Below are 18,110 nucleotides of genomic sequence, written 5' to 3' on the forward strand. Positions count from 1 at the left end.
GAAAATTATGCACTAACTTGTAATAATTATTACAGTCAGCCTGCTATTGATTTATGAGACTTTTAAAAACCAAATATGTGTAGTACTTGTAATGAATGATATTTTAAGGTTCTTCAGGAAATTAAAAGGCAATGGCTGCCTAAGGAAATGTTCTGCTTGTTTGATTTAATACTACAGTTAGCTGGGAGGTGGAATGAAAGAGTGATTCAGACCTATAGCACATTTTTCGATGATATGTTTTATTACTTTGCACTGCTAGCCTGATATCTAGATGATAAATGACAATACATATCTAATGTGTGAAAAGGTCTTGCAATTTCTTTATTTTTTGTCATTTAAAAGATAAGTCAAGTTATCATTTAACCCTTATTCTATTTAAATGAAGAGCCCCACTAGGTTGCCTTAGTTTAAATATACTAAAAATTCTATTGGAAATGCTTAGGATTATTTGTAGGACATCATTAAGAAATGGCCAGAGTAACATCTTATATCTGACTTTAGAATAATTAAAAATCCTGTTTGTGTTTTAATAGTACTTTTTCACTTGCCTGTTTTACAAGCATAATTTTTAAAATTATCAAAGCAGAAAGTGAAAAGGATACACATATTCACCATTCTTGTATAAGGAAAACATGAAGAATATAATAGCAAGTTTTGAAGCAAACATAATTAGCATTATGTTTCCTCTGTCTGCCTCTGTATCATGAATGTTCATTTATGAAAGGCTTTTCTGTCATTTACTGGCCAATATGTGCCAAGATATATCAAAACCTCCAGATGCATCCTTCATAAGTTAACATTTCCATGTAAGCCTCAACTGAGATCCTTTGCCTTGTCAGAAGATTCAAAGATCCTATCTCTATTATTTAGTGTAAGTAATGTATGTGGTCATTTAACAAATATTGCATTTACTCTTTTTAAAGCAGTGCACTGTGGGGGCTAATTTGGGAGAAGGAGTTCTTAGTCTTTAAGAGCTTATACTCTTGTCAAGCGGGACAAATCTGGTACATAAAGAACTAGGATGCAAATTCAAATGTGCTGTGTCCTAACCAAGTTGCAGTCTGAACACTAATGTGGAAAAGCTGGATAATGATAGATAACTCCCTGTTGGAGTTAAGATTTCATTGCCCTGGGAGATTAGAACAGAATTCTGAATGATGAGTTGGACATGGAGAGAAAAAGAACAGAAATCACACTTCAATGGGAATGTGAGAAAGGAATGGAAACCTGAAAATGTGTGAATGTACAAGATTTTTTTTCCAATAAGTTGAAACAGGTCAAATAAAATAAGTGGCAGAAATCCATACTGTAGACTTACTGCCTAGGGCCAGATCCTGGAGGACTTTGAACCAAGAGTAAGTAGATTGTGTATCTGTTTAGGCAGCTAACCAATAAGGACACTGTCCTGTGAATACTGAAACATCTCTCAGGCTACTTATTCTCTGTAATTACTCTTCATCCTCAGTTGATTCTCTAACTTATATTATGAGCCTAGAGCCTACCAACAGTGCTCTGCTAGTCTCCACTCTCCCTGAGTGATTTCTTCTATTAACATTACTGATATGATAAGGAATAACTGCTAAATCTTATCTACAGCCTGATCTTTCTCCTGGGATTCACACGGATTAATGCCTGTCTACTGGAAATCCCTGCTTATGTTCTATAATAATCTAAGATTCAGTTTGTCCAAATTTGAACTCAGCATCTTCTCCATTAAAACCTACTTTTCCTTGGTTAATCAAAATGGCACCTAATTGACTAAGCCAAAAATCCAAGACTCGGCTGTGTCTTTCCCTTCCTTGTACACTCAAATATTATCCCAATGAAGATATCTCTCTATGCCCACACCTGTATTCCAGATCAATCCCTCCTTCCTTATTTGATCTACTATCACAGCTCTTTCAAGACCTACCCTCAGCTTTGCCCCATGCTAGAGCTGAAAGTGAAGTCTAGATAACTCTCTGTACTGATTTTGGAAGGATTTTTTTTTTTTTTAATCATGTTTTTCAACTGCTTAAAGGCATCAGTGACTTCCCAGGTGACACAGTGGTAAAGAATCTGCCTGCCAAAGCAGGAATCACAAAGAGACATGAGTTCAAATCCCTGGGTCAGGAAGATCCCTTGGAGTAGAAAATGGCAACCCACTCCAGTATTCTTATCTGGAAAATTCTATGGAGACAGGAGCCTGGCAAGCGACAGCCCACAGAGTCACAAAGAGTTGAGCATGACTGAGCAACTGAGCACGTACACAAAGATACCAACAGTTCCCTATAGCATTGACACTCCTTAGATGGCACCCCACTCCCGTACTCTTGCCTGGAAAATCCCATGGACAGAGGCGCCTGGTAGGCTGCAGTCCATGGCATCGCTAGGAGCTGGGCATGACTGAGCGACTTCCCTTTCACTTTTTACATTCATGCATAGGAGAAGGAAATGGCAACCCACTCCAGTATTCTTGCCTGGAGAATCCCAGGGACGGGGGTGCCTGGTGGGCTGCCGTCTATGGGGTCGCACAGAGTTGGACACGACTGAAGCGACTTAGCAGCAGCAGCAGCACTGTAACAAGGCCTTTCAATACTTAGCCCTGGTCTACATTTCCAATCTCATCCTGTTTTTCCCACATTCATTGCTCATATTTGGCCTTAATGAATTTATTATCAGTGTCCCATGTTGCTTCGATCTCCTAATATCCTACCTCTATACAAGTCACTGTCTTTGTCATCTAAGACTTTTATTACTTCAACCCACCCTCAGCCCCCTTTTACTGACTAAACATTCATCATCCTTCCTACCAATGCCTTCTATTGAGTATTCCTTCTATGTACTATGACGGTTCACGGCGAATAATTCTATTTTAGCCTTTTCTGCACTAACTATAGTAATCTGCTTATTTATTTCACTCCCAAGACTGTATGGTAGAAAGTACTTTTTTGTTGTTGTTGTTAAAATACCTCAGTTAAAATAGCTCAGTGTATGTATTTAAATAAATTTTAATTCAATTCGTTAAAACTTTCACCACAATTCTTCAAATTCCTCACCAATTCCAGTAGTCTCCAAGATTCCAGGAAATGAAAAGTGAGACGCAAAAGAAATTTGGGATTCTGAGTCTAAAGATGCTAAATATCCATCTGAAGCTCAAAGAAAAATAAGTATCAAAAGAACTCAAACAAGATGCCATGAAAAAAGTGTGAAAGGAAAAGGAAGTTAAGATTTGAAAGTTTTAGTTCTTGAATTTGTTTTGCTTTTAAAGAAGATGAAACTGTTCAGCAGTACTTTATTATTCAGGCCACAGGAGCTGTCTTCACAGCCTTCACTCAGGAAGTAGAAGTCAGGCTACTAAGTAGGAACACTTTATTTCACACTGTGATTAGGAGAGACCCAGTGGGCTCTTTTCACCCTAGATAGCTCCTGCCCAATCTATCAAGTTGCCTCCAACCTCACCAATAGAGATTTACTGCTTTTAGACTGGAAGATTTAAGATATTTTAAAGCCTTCCATTAAAATGCAAATATCCTTGGTGGTGGTGACACCCTAAAACAATCTGCACACACTCTACTAGGGATGACTTTGCAATTAGGGGAGAGCAGGCAATGGCAACCCACTCCAGTACTCTTGCCTGGAAAGTCCCATGGACAGAGAAGCCTGGTAGGCTTCAGTCTATGGGGTCACTAAGAGTCGGGCACGACTGAGTGACTTCACTTTCACTTTTCACTTTCATGCATTGGAGAAGGAAATGGCAACCCACTCCAATGTTCTTGCCTAGAGAATCCCAGGGACGTCGCACAGAGTTGGACACGACTGAAGCGACCTAGCAGCAGCAGCAGCAATCTTAAGATACCTAGGTAAATAATAGGGGAAGTGGGACGAACTCCAAAGAAAGATTTCCAAGGAAAGACAGGTCATTTATCCTTTTCCCTAAGAACAAGAGGAAGCTATTCTTGGAATTATAGGAGACTTCTTGGTTGCTGGGGAAGTTAGGTTTGTTGATTAACAAGACTTTCCTCTATCCCTTATGACCTATAGTTAAGTCTCCTTATCGACAGGCTTGGTGTATTACCTTTACTGCACTCTTGATCACTAACTGCTAGAGGATTTAAGTCTAGAAAATCTAGGAAGATAACTTAATCATAAAATACTTAGATATTTAAATTACTTTCAAGAGAAATTTAAGGAACTTCCAGGAGAAACTGTGTAGTGCAGTGCTCAGAAACACAGGTTATACTCTCTGGATAGATCTCACTTTAAATAGTAGTTCCAACCTATTTATTAGAAGGTGTGACCTTGATCAAGCCACTTAACTTCTGTGAATATCTGACTAAATCAGCATTTTTTTTTAATGGGCCTGTTTGTTTTGATAGAAATAAGTTATTCTTGGGAAGAAAAACAACAACTTCACTGAAAAGAGGAATGAAACAGTTAGCAAAGGCACTTCAGGGAATGATCAATTGCTTCAACAGCAGACACCTTCAAGCCTCCTTACTACACCAGTAACCCAGCTCTACCCCCAGAGTATCAGAGCAGCTGAACTCTCTTAGTTCTAATCAAAGCAGAAGACCTCACTTAAATAAATTATTACCCTTAATAGCTTGACTGAAATCAAAATTTATGGCTTTGGTAATTGTTTTTGCCAGCTTCACACATGAGCCACGGTGCAGCCTTGAGTATTTTCACCTGCTTGCATTAAAAGAGTAGGGTAATCACTAGAGATGACTGCACTTAGTATCTCACTTACCTAGGAATCCACTCAGGCTTATGGTTTCCTGCAGTTCCACGAAATCAGAAAGATTTCTTTTCCAGAGAGATCAGTGGGTGGGTGTCTCTCCTTTGTCTACATCATTAAATCAGTCTCAGGTTAATCTCTGTCTCTCCCCTAACTGTACAATGGTTACCAACTCTTCCACTTAGTGTGCTTATTCAGTATAAATATCTAACTTAACTCAAAGAGGCTAAGTCCATCAAAATACTGAGAGATATCTGAATGTTGGAGGGCACTTGACAGACTGTGCAACCCCTAACCTCCTCCACAAGCATCATCTTCTGCTAACCTCTTCAGCAGTTCTTGGGAAGTTAAGTTCAACTCTTCTCCTGGGACTGGAGCAGAGAAACCCGTGAAATCCAGAAACAGACTGTGATAGCTATAAATCGGAAAATGCAATAGTCACTGCTTAGCAGAAATTTAGGTTCCAAATCCTACCTATTTAGAGAAAGGCAAGAAGGATGCTATTCAATCATACAATTCCTTCCTCCATGTATCTAAAGGACAGGAGCTACTGTACAACAAGCAATTGCATAGACATAAAAGTTATGAGAATAAAGACCCCCGTTTCTTTGAGACAGAATATAAAATTAAATAGCCTGTGGGATAACAATGAAGAAGAAAAATACACGGCAGCCAGTGAGCACTGATTTTAGTCTTGGGACACAACAAGCATTAGGGATAAAAGCAGCTCGCTCCATTCATCAAGAAGAGTTCATTTGCCCTCTTGAATCTATTTACCCAAAAAGTACCAGTTGTGTGTTTACATTCTGCATAATTTTCGTCTATTAAGTTTCCTCAAAACCAAGCCAAAAAAAATGAGAAATGTATTCATATATATGAACTGCATATATACTAGTATTTCTGATTGGAAAGATACAATTTGCTTAATGATTTATACTCCCATTTGAATATTATGGAGTCAGAAAGAGTGATGTCTATGAGGAATGTCTGATAATATAAAGAAGTTCTTATGTTCTAAATGAAAGATACAGACTTCGATATATGGCATACTGGAGCACAAAAGAGAGAAATTAAGTAAAAAAATGCAATATATATACATAGAAAAAAAAGACTAGAAAACATACTAGACTATTTTGTACATACATACATTTTATATAAAACACACATACTATTAAGACGTTTATCACTGAATAGAGAATTCTAGTTTTTTTATATCTGAAGGTTTTAGTTTCTCTGTCATACACATCAAAGAACTTATGGTGGACAAATCATGATCCTGGCTCATTTTGATCCTGAGGTTTACCTCTATCCATAGCAGAAACCAGGTATAATTTATCCTTTTAATCTTTCTTTTCCATCTCAATTTTAAAATATTTAATAAATTAAAATAAATAAATTTAAATTAAAAAAAAACATGATTATATGTAAAAATATTACCCTTGTGAGAACTTTTTTTTCCCATGGAAGAAAAGCTATGACCAACCTAGGCAGCATATTAAAAAGCACACACATTACTTTGCCCACAAAGGTCCATCTAGTGAAGGCTATGGTTTTTCCAGTGGTCATGTATGGATGTGAGAGTTGGATTATAAAGAAAGCTGAGCACCAAAGAATTGATGCTTTTGAACTGTGGTATTGGAGAAGACTATTGAGAGTCCCTTGGACTGCAAGGAGATCCAACCAGTCCATCCTAAAGCAGATCAGTCCTGGGTGTTCATGAAGGACTGATGCTGAAGCTGAAACTCCAATACTTTGGCCCCCTGATGTGATGAACTGATTCATTGGAAAAGACCCTGATGCTGGGAAAGATTGAAGGCAGGAGAAGGGGACAACAGAGGATGAGATGGTTGGATGACATCACCCACTCAATGGACATGAGTTTGAGTAAACTCTGGCAGTTGGTTGGACAGGGAAGCCTGGCAGGATGCAGCCCATGGAGTCGCAAAGATTTGGACACGACTGAGTGACTGAACTGAACTGAACTGAACTGAGTCTTTCTTTCTTTTCCATCTCAGTTTTAAAGTATTTAATAAAAAACATGATTATATGTAAAAATATTACCCTTGTGAGAACTATAAAATTAATTTAAATAAGAAAAGCACAGATAATCATTAATATCTTGCAGATCAAATCAACTTCATGGAACAAATCCATCAAAATAAAAGAACAAAAAGAATTTCCTAAGACAAATGTATGTACATATTTCACCAAAAGTTGTAGCTGATTTATAATATGCAGGTTATAAATGGATAGTTTTCTTTTAGAAAGACCTTGTTAACCTGTTAGTTGAAATTTGTTCCTTTAGTTTTGGGAAAGGCTACAATATAAATAATACAGGAAGTACATGATTAGCATAATTTTCCCATTGCATGAAGTTTTTTTCTACACCTGGCAAAATTTTGAAAGATACATTACTTTTGTGCAATAATGGCAAATTTGAGCACTTTCTCAAATTTGTTTAGACATCTTTTCATATTTTCTGTGTAGCTGTGTGTCCCAGCCATGTGTATTTCTCAGTACAAATGGACTATAAACTAACACTATAAAGAGATGATTTTCCACTGTCACCAAAATACCTATTTCTATGGGGCAGGCACTTAAAATATCACCAGCTGGACACCTGGAAAGCATCCTCAGATTAGTGACTCATACACCTAAAACATACAACATTCCTTTAACTCTTTACATGGTACGTGTTATAGATTGAATTTTATTCCCTCTAAATTCTTACACTGAAACCCTAACCCCAATGTGACAATACTTGAAGGTGGGGCCTTTGGTAGAAATTAGGTTTCGGGCTGCCGTCTATGGGGTCGCACAGAGTTGGACACGACTGAAGTGACTTGGCAGCAGCAGGGAGGCCTCATCATGGGATTAGTGCTCTTAAAAAAGAGACACCAAGGAGCTTGCTTGCTCTCTCTCTCAGCCACATGGGGAAATAGTGAGAAGACAGTTGTCTACAACCCATGTCTACAGCCTCACTCAACATAACCGAGCAAGCACCCTGAACTCTGACTGTCAGCCTCCAGAACTTTGAGAAGATGAATTTCTGTTGTTTAAACTACCCAGTTTATGCTATTCTGTTTGGCAACCTGAGCAAGACTAAGACAGTAGATAATTCTACACATTAACTGAATAAATACATATGCAAATAAACAAAATAAAATTTCCTGTGAAAAAGAACTAAAAATAAATTTTTAAAAAGGTTCTGTTTTGTTTTTAAGCTATTTTTAAGCATTTGCGTATTGTGTTCCCATTTAATTACAGCCCAAAATTCTAAAGAGAAGCCCTGTTTGACAGGTTACATACTTGGGAAAATCTAGCCCATTTTCTGCTCAAATAAATTTGGTAAACACTCGGTTAAACTTAGTAGACATACATATATTTTGTCGAAAAACTTCACAGAATCCCACAGCTTTTAATATTTTTGTTTTGTGGAACAATTTCTCAAAACTTTCACTATGCTAAAATATACTCTAAATCTCCAAATGAGGTATTATAAAATAGGCATTTACTAAATTTTACCATGAAACCTGTTATTTTCAATGAGTCTGCTTCGAGACTTGTACTCTAAATATGTTCTTCCCAACAGTATGCTTATCTTCAAATTATAAAAATTTTTCATCACTCAACATCACCAAACTATTTTCTGCGTCACAGGTCATATGACAATTGTCACCGGGACAAGGAAAGCAGCAATTCACATATTCTATGAAGTTGATATGAGTTGATAATTACTCAAAACACAAGGTTAACATGAGTAAATTGAAATCATTACAAAGAGAAAGTGAATAATAGTTGAAATTAGCTACTTGATGAGGAGGAAAAATTGTTGACTCTGACTTCAAACCTCACACTATCCAGACTTCAGTACTACAGGAAAGGTATTTAATATAAATCTTGTTTCAAAGGACATTGGCAAAATATCTGAAGTCCCAGCTCAGTACTTAGTCATGTCTGACCCTTTGAAATACCATGGAGTGCAGTCTGCCAGGCTCTTCTGTCCATGGGATTCTCCAGGCCAGAATACTGAAGTGGGTTGCCACACGCTCCTCTAGGGGATCTGTGCAACCCAGGAATCAAACTCAGGTCTCCCGCATTTTGGGCAGATTCTTTACCATTTGAGCCACCAGGGAAGTACAAGAATGCTGGACTGGGTAGCCTATCCCTTCTCCAGGGGATCTTCCCATCCCAGGAATCAAACTGGAGTCTCCTGCATTGCAGACAGATTCTTTACCAGCTGAGCTACCATAGTGCATAGAAATTACCTCAAAATAAGAGTTAAAACATATTGGAATGTGGCTAAGCTCTGCTTACGCATTTGTATATTGTGTTTACAATTAATTACAGTCCCAAATACTAAAGAGAGTCCTTATTTGACAGATTATATATTTGGGAAAATCTAGTCCCTGAATTTTTAAGTCCCCTCCCTCCCTTTTATAGAATCTATCTGTGAGAACCACATTAAGAAGATTCTTCACAATCCATGAAATACACTAACTATATTAATATTAGAGTTAATATATTACTCACAGATGTCTTACCTTAGTGAATATACTTTTTGATAAAGTTTTTATAAAATCAGAAGCCTAGTATTCTCTTCTCAATTTGGATTCTTTATTGACATCAAAGGTACATGACAGTTTATGAAGTATATCTATTGATGTATCATAAAAGCATATTCATATACTTTAAATGTTTTATTCACTAAAGACTAAATTAATTTAATTAAGTTTTAATAAAGAATATAAAAATTTAATACTATTTATTTTTACCTTTCCATAGCATACATTAAACATTGACATACATGATATTTCTTCCAAAGAGGATACTGTGTGTAAATTGCATTTAATGACACGCTTTTCTAGAGACTTAAATATTTTTAACCTTTTAATCACCTTATAATTTTCTCTTCTTCCCACAAGCTTTCCAAGCACAGATAAGTCTACCCACCACACATCTGTTTCAAAATTGTCTGCAAAGAATGACTAACATCCCATAAGGGACAAATCCCAAAATAATGAGAAACATTATAAATGGTTTTCTTAAAATCTGGGGACCAGTTATTACTTTATTGGCCTCTTTCTCACAGTTTCTGTCATACTTCAAAACCATATTCTATAAAATTTAATATTAAAAAATATTCCAACTAAGATATTCAAAATTGAACACAGTCTTTTATTCAATCTATGGATTCCATCATCACAAAGAAAAAACTTTCATTACTATCATTTTTCAGTTTGAATTTCAAATGACTAGATCCTCTTTGCAACTGCTGTTGCTTATATTTTGTACGAACCAGAAACAACATAATTAGTCTTTTGTCTCACTGCCACATGCCATAATTGTACTTGCACATGTTCAGCGGCTTTGTTTTTGTAGATCACCTTGAATTTGGCCCCAAGATATGTCCACAGTTTCAACCTCAAAATAATATCCAACTTTCCTCTATAGGAGATCCCATTTTCAACACTCTGAATACCTCCTTCTCAAATGCTTTCATTTATATTGGAATCGTAAGTAAAACAATGGGGTTTCCCAGCGGGTTCTGTGGTACAGACTGCACCTGCCAATGCAGAAGTGATGTAGAAAGTGAAATATCAATACAAGAAAGTAGATGGTCTTACTCAATATGCCACACATAAAAGCGGGGTTGTTGTGGGGAAGGAAGAATAGGCAAAGCACACAAGATATTTAGGGCAGTGAAAATACTCTGTGTGATGAAGCAGTGGTAAATACATGTCATTATACATTTGTCCAAACCCATAGAGTATACGCTAGTAAAGTAATGCTCATCAAGGCTGTATATTGTCACTGTGCTTATTTAACTTAAATGCAGAGTACATCATGAGAAACACTGGGCTGGAGGAAGCACAAGCTGGAATCAAGATTGCCAGGAGAAATATCAATAACCTCAGATATGCAGATGACACCACCCTTTTGTCAGAAAGTGAAGAAGAACTAAAGAGCCTCTTGATGAAAGTGAAAGAGGAGAGTGAAAAAGTTGGCTTAAAGCTCAACTTTCAGAAAACAAAGATCATGGCATCTGGTCCCATCACTTCATGGGAAATAGATGGGGAAACAGTGGAAACAGTGTCAGGCTTTATTTTTCTGGGCTCCAATATCACTGCAGATGGTGATTGCAGCCATGAAATTAAAAGACGCTTACTCCTTGGAAGGAAAGTTATGACCAACCTAGATAGCATATTCAAAAGCAGTGACATTACTTTGCCAACAATGGTCCGTCTAGTCAAGGCTATGGTTTTTCCTGTGGTCATGTATGGATGTGAGAGTTGGACGGTGAAGAAAGCTGAGCGCCGAAGAAATGATGCTTTTGAACTGTGTTGGAGAAGACTCTTGAGAGTCCCTTGGACTGCAAGGAGATTCAACCAGTCCATTCTAAAGGAGATCTGTCCTGGGTGTTCTTTGGAAGGAATGATGCTGAAGCTGAAACTTCAATACTTTGGCTACCTCATCCAAATAGTTGACTCATTGGAAAAGATCCCTCTGATGCTGGGAGGGATTGGGGACAGGAGGAGAAGGGGATAACAGAGTATGAGATAGTTGGATGGCATCACCTACTCAATGGACATGGGTTTGGTTAGACTCCATCAGTTGGTGATGGACAGGGCGGCCTGGCGTTCTGTGGTTCATGGGGTCACAAAGCGTCGGACACAATTGAGTGACTGAACTGAACTGAACTGATGCTAGGAAAGACTGAAGGCAGGAGAAGAAGGGGATGACAGAGGATGAGGTGCTTCGATGGCATCACCGACTCGATGGAAATGAGTTTGAGCAAGCTCTGGGAGTTGGTGATGGACAGGGAAGTGTGGCATGCTGCAATCCATGGGGTCACAAAGAGTCAGACACAACTGAGCGACTGAATTAACTGACTGGTGGAGTATACAACACCAAGACTGAACACTAATGTAAATGTTGGACTTTGACTGATTATGACTTGTCAATGTAAGTTCATCAGTTGTAACAAATATACCACTCTGGTGGAGTGTGTTGATAAAGTGGGAAGCTATGCATGTGTAGGAGCAGGGACTATATGGAAATTCTCTGTATCTTTTCCTCAATTTTGCTGTGAATCAAAACAGCCTAAAAAAAAAAAAAAGTCTTAAAAAAGAAATAAGACTTGTGAACTAAGGCAATCTAGTCCAGAAGCCATGACCTGAGCATCATGCAATCTGTCTCTCTGTTCCATATCTGTTGTTTAATTTAGTCAACAAAAAAATGTTAATGTGCCTGACCTTTCAATGTGTGCAGGAAATACTAGTATGATATTGCCCCTGACTTCAAGTAGATTGTCATTTATTGGTGGAAATAGATACATATATAGCATTGCAGCAAATTTTATTAAACACTGTGGTAAATGTTTGAAAGGATTGTTCTGAGAACACCATGGTGGGGATTTCTCAGGAAATGTGAAGTGTGAACAGAAATTAATCAACTGAAGAAGAAGAGGGGTTGCTAGTAAGGAAAGAACATAGAGACACAACCTCACCTTACTTACACATGCACTTCTCTAATGAAACTGAATTACTCAAACTCATGCTCATCTTTCCTTACTTAAAATGGTTAGTATCACACAGTCTCGTACATGATGATTTTCAAATAGTTTCATAGGTCATGGCTAATCTCTCCATATTGCCTCCATTCTTCTGACCTTGAGAAAAATGTTAGATGTGATAGGTTCTGATTTTTGATTAATGTCTTTGGGACATTATGATTCATTTAATTAATTTATTTTTTAAGTTAAAAATCTGCAAGATTCAGTCTTTTTCTTTTTTACAGTATTTTTTATAGTCTTTTCCATTATGATTTATCCCAGGAGACTAGATATAGTTCTCTGTGATATATAGTAAGACTTTGCTGCTTATCCTGTCTTAAATGTAATTGTTTGCATCTACTAGCCCCAAACTCCCAGCCAATCCTTCTCCCTTCCTCCTCTCCCTTCAGTTCAGTCACTCAGTCGTGTCCGACTCTTTGCGACCCATGAATTGCAGCACGCCAGGCCTCACTGCCCATCACCAACTCCCGGAGTTCACCCAGACTCACATCCATCGAGTCAGTGATGCCATCCAGCCATCTCATCCACTGTCGTCCCCTTCTCCTCCTGCCCCCAATCCCTCCCAGCATCAGGGTCTTTTCCAATGAGTCAACTCTGCATGAGGTGGCCAAAGTACTGGAGTTTCAGCTTTAGCATCATTCCTCCCAAAGAAATCCCAGGGCTGATCCCCTTCAGAATGGACTGGTTGGATTTTGTTTTCTATGTTTTTTGTGGTGTTTTATATTAGAGGAATTAAAAAGGAGCCCAATTTGGCATTATATAATTAACTCTGTAGATAAAACCTTCCTCCAACCAGCAATTAATCCATGTCCTTTCAAAATTTTACTTTAAAAGGGGTTTATATCCATAACAGTGAAATTCATTAATGACTCAACTGAGTATTATTTCATTTTTCTATAATATTTATAATTTTAACCAAAGTTACCACTATATCTTTCTAATATAGAAGATGAAAATATTTTGTAAAAAAATTATTGCTAGCCAACAATAAGAAAGGACAAGTCTATAGGAAGTGCCACATCAATCATGATGTTCTAAAGCAGTAACAGCTATAAATTTCTAGCAAAGTACATGTACACACACAAACACACGACATGTGCTGTAAGCATTTTCACACATAAGTCACAAAAGTAGAAACAACAGTTTTATTCATGTTAAACTCTTGATCTTTTGAGATGCAACGTCAAATGAGAGTTAAAAGCAGAACTGATTAATTCAGAACTCAGAAAATTTTGTCTTCCTCCCTGTGAATGCAGAGGTAAGATGCCTGACTTAACCTGAAATGTGTATTTTCACCCCTCACTGACAAGTTATTTGTTTGCTACCTCTGGAGAAAATGGACATAACTAATGTATTTGAGAGATCTGTTAGAAAAAATAATACATCCTCCATTCCCCTCTGCTGTGTAATGCATGGGGAGCTGTCAAGATACATAGTCGTAAAGTATAGAGATTCAGATAACAACCCAGAATTCAGAGACCTCGGACAAATTTTGATACTCCCAGGAGCATTTTAGGCCTATGAACTAATGAAAGGATTATATTAAGATAGACAAAGTATGCTGTTTCCAGCCTGCAGAGATGTAATAACATGCTTAATTTGTTACCTGACATAGATATTACATAACCACCAAACATTGCTATTAGTATGATTTACTTCCATTGAATTCTATTTAATACTTTAAAAAGTATTTTCTTCAATGAAGGGCCCTTTAATATGAATGTTAAATATTATAAAAAATTAGGATGTAAGCTGCCTGCACTTCAGAGTTGAAGAAGAAGTTGGCAAATGTCTTTTGAAGCTTGAATAGACATTGTTTTGTCACGGGATTCTTTCCCATGGAATATTGTGCAGAGGCAACTCTTAAAATCCCAATCATTATGCTAATTTCTATGTTCTCTTACTTATTTATTCAATCTCAAATCGTAATCTAAAATACTTAAAATTTCTGTTTAATAGTGTTATTTAAATTGACTAAATAATACTAATTTACATTTAAAGCTTGCATATTTATGTGCACCAGGAATTCTTTTGAGCACTTTTAAGGACTAACTTTGTGAGATGGAAACATTATTTTCATTTTACAAATATAAAAACTGAGACAAAGATATGTAGAAATACAGTGTACTACAAATGAAAGTATAGACTTTCTTACTAATTAGTTCAAATGGAAAAACTTTCTTGATTAATTCTTAGGCCTGACATTTTATTATACAGCAGTCTATTACAATTTGATTTTTAAAGCAAAGATAGAATTCCATATTTTAGTCTATTTCTTTATCCTTCTATTTGTTAGATGACTGATATTTCAAATTTTGTCTCAATTTCGTGGTCATAAAACCATCTCAAAGTCCGTGTCTACAAATGTGATGTCTTACTCAATGTGTTTCTTCCTTCTCATGTTATTAAAGCCTACAAACACATTCTAGGTAGGCTCTGGGTGCATAGTAGATGCCAAGACAGAGAAAAGGATACCAAAATACAACCCTTTATCAAAGAAGAGCTCCTTATTTTTGTAGAATATACAGTTTTTTAAAAAAATCAAGTTTCAAGTGATATTGTTAAAGAGTGTAAATTTTCAGATAATATAACGAAGGAAGTAGCATTTGCGGTAAAACATGAAACATGAAAGTGATTTGGATTGGAGGAGATCAGGTGAGAAGAAGCTGTTGAAGGTTTTCAAATGGCAAAGTCAAGAGCTTCAAGGCAAAAAAAGTACATGAAGCATAGGGAATAGTGGGTGGGCTAAGGACTTAAAGAATGTTCTATCTGCACAGTATTTCTAGGCAATTTTGATGAATTTAGTAGGTTTCACTAGACCATTCAAGTATGACCTAAATCAAATCCCTTACGACTATACAGTGGAAGTGAGAAATAGATTCAAGGGATTAGATCTGATAAACAGAATCCCTGAAGCACTATGGACAGAGGTACCTGACATTGTACAGGAGACAGGGATCAAGACCATCCTCAAGGAAAAGAAATGTAAAAAAGCAAAATGGCTGTCTGAGGAGGCCTTAAAAATAGCTGAGAAAAGAAGAGAAGTTAAACATAAAGGAGAAAAGAAAAGATATACCCATTTGAATGCAGAGTTCCAAAGAATAACAAAGAGATAAAAAAGCCTTCCTCAGTGATCAGTGCAAATAGAGGAAAACAATAGAATGGGAAGGACTAGAGATCTCTTCAAGAAAATTAGAGACACCAAGGGAATATTTCATGCAAAGATGGGCACAATAAAGGACAGAAATGGTATGGACCTAACAGAAGCAGAAGATATTAAGAAGAGATGGCAAGAATACACAGAAGAACTGTACAAAAAAGATCTTCACAACCCAGATAATCATGATGGTACGATCACTCACCTAGAGCCAGACATCCTGGAATGTAAAGTCAAGTGGGCCTTAGGCAGCATCATTACGAACAAAGCTAGTGGAGGTGATGGAATTCCAGTTGAGCTATTTCAAATCCTAAAAGATGATGCTGTGGAAAATGCTGCACTCAATATGCTAGCAAATTTGGAAAATTCAGCAGTGGACACAGGACTGGAAAAGGACAGTTTTCATTCCAATCCCAAAGAAAGGCAATGCCAAAGAATGCTTGAACTACTACACAATTGCACTCATCTCACACGATAGCAAAGCAATGCTCAAAATTCTCCAAACCAGGCTTCAACAGTACTTGAAGTGTGAATTTCCAGATGTTCAAGCTGGATTTAGAAAAGGTAGAGGAACCAGAGATCAAATTGCCAACATCCACTGGATGATCAAAAAAGCAAGAGAGCTCCATAAAAAGATCTACTTCTGCTTTATTGTCTATGCCAAAGCCTTTGACTGTGTGGATAACCAAAAACTGTGAAAAATTCTGAAAGAGAGGGGAATACCAGACCACCTGACCTGCATCTTGATAAATCTGTGTTCAGGTCAGGAAGCAACAGTTAGAACTGGACATGCAACCACAGACTGGTTTCAAACAGGGAAAGGAGTACGTCAAGGTTGTATATTGTCACCCTGCTTATTTAACTTATATGCAGAGTACATCATGAGAAATGCTGGGCTGGAGGAACCAAAAGCTGGAATCAAGATTGCCAAGAGAAATATCAATAACCTCAGATATGTGGATGATACCACCCTTATGGCAGAAAGTGAAGAAGAATTAAGAGCCTCTTGATGAAAGTGAAAGAGGAGAATGTAAAATTTGGGTTAAAACTCAACATTCAGAAAACTAAGATCATGGCATCTGGTCCCATCACTTTATGGCAAATAGATGGGGAAACAGTGGAAATATTGACAGATTTTATTTTATTTTCAGCTCCAAAATCCCTTCAGATGGTGACTGCAGCTATGAAATTAAAAGATGCTTACTCCTTGGAAGAATAGTTATGACCAGCATAGACAGCTTATTAAAAAGCAGAGACATTACTTTGCCAACAAAGGTCCATCTAGTCAAAGCTATGGTTTTTCCAGTAGTCATGTATGGAAGTGAGAGTTTGACTATAAAGCTGCTGCTGCTACTGCTGCTAAGTCGCTTCAGTCATGTCCGACTCTGTGAGACCCCATGGACTGCAGCCTACCAGGCTTCTCCATCCATGGGATTCTCCAGGCAAGAACACTGAAGTGGGTTGCCATTTCCTTCTCCAATGCATGAAGGTGGAAAGTGAAAGTGAAGTCGCTCAGTCATGTCTGACTCTTAGCGATCCCATGGACTGCAGCCTACCACGCTCCTCCATCCATGGGATTTTCTGGGCAACAGTACTGGAGTGGGTGCCATTGCCTTCTCCCAAAGAAAGCTGAGTGCTGAATAATTGATGCTTTTGAACTATGATGTTGAAGAAGACTGTTGAGAGTCCTTTGGACTGCAACGAGATCAAGCCAGTCCATCCTAAGGGAGATCAGTCCTGAATATTCATTGGAAGGACTGATGTTAAAGCTGAAACTCCAATACTTTGGCCACCTGATGTGAGGAACTGACTCATTTGAAGACCCTGACGCTGGGAAAGATTGAAGGTGGGAGGAAAAGGAGATGACAGAGGATGAGATGGTTGGATGCCATCACCTATTTGATGGACACGAGTTTGAGTAAACCCTGGGAGCTGGTGATGGATATGGAGTCCTGGCATGCTGCAGCCCATTGGATTGCAGAGTCAGACACCAATGAGCAACTGAACTGAACTGAAGTAGCTTTCTTATGTTCTCTACAGTCCCAGGTATACAGTAAGGCCTTTGAGCAACCCCCATTTTCCATACAGAGGGTAGCTAATAGTGTGTGTTCAGCAGAGATAACTAATCCAAACAAAAAACATGGGTAAGCTTGATAACTGAAAATCACGTTGTAGAAGGCCAGGTAAATACTGAGTGTCTAAAATGGGACAGTGATGAGAGGAAATGTATGATCTATTATTTATAATATTCATAGTTGAGTGATAGTTCATGAATTATAATGGCTCACAATTTTGTAGATTTTCAAGAGATAAAGTGAAAGCTTAGTTTGCTGCTACTGACAAGAAAGATTTTTTTCTATCTAATAGTAATTTAATGTATTATGTGATTGTCATTATGCTAAGCACTTTGACATACATTATATGATTTCATGAACACATTAACTCTATCAGATAAATATTATTATAATGACTCTTTTACATATGGATGGAATGTTATAGGATGGAGACAAAGTAACTTAAAGGGTCACAGATTCAGATAATAGAACCACATCTGACTGAGCCAAAGTCCACTCTGAATTGCCATGCTGATTATAAAAATGTTTACACATTGAAGAAATTTTCATTAGAAGTAAATATCCATTTTTAGATGATTTTTG

General features: G+C 37.4%; 1 protein-coding gene across 2 annotated transcripts in view; it reads right to left on the reverse strand.

Moving 5' to 3' along the window:
- Window positions 1-18,110, reverse strand: part of DACH1 (dachshund family transcription factor 1) — a 478,390-nt gene that overhangs the window by 280,693 nt on the left and 179,587 nt on the right. The gene's annotated exons all lie outside the window — the stretch shown is intronic.

Source organism: Bos indicus x Bos taurus, chromosome 12, assembly GCF_003369695.1.
Source record: "Bos indicus x Bos taurus breed Angus x Brahman F1 hybrid chromosome 12, Bos_hybrid_MaternalHap_v2.0, whole genome shotgun sequence".
In the NCBI taxonomy this organism is placed as follows: domain Eukaryota; kingdom Metazoa; phylum Chordata; class Mammalia; order Artiodactyla; family Bovidae; genus Bos; species Bos indicus x Bos taurus.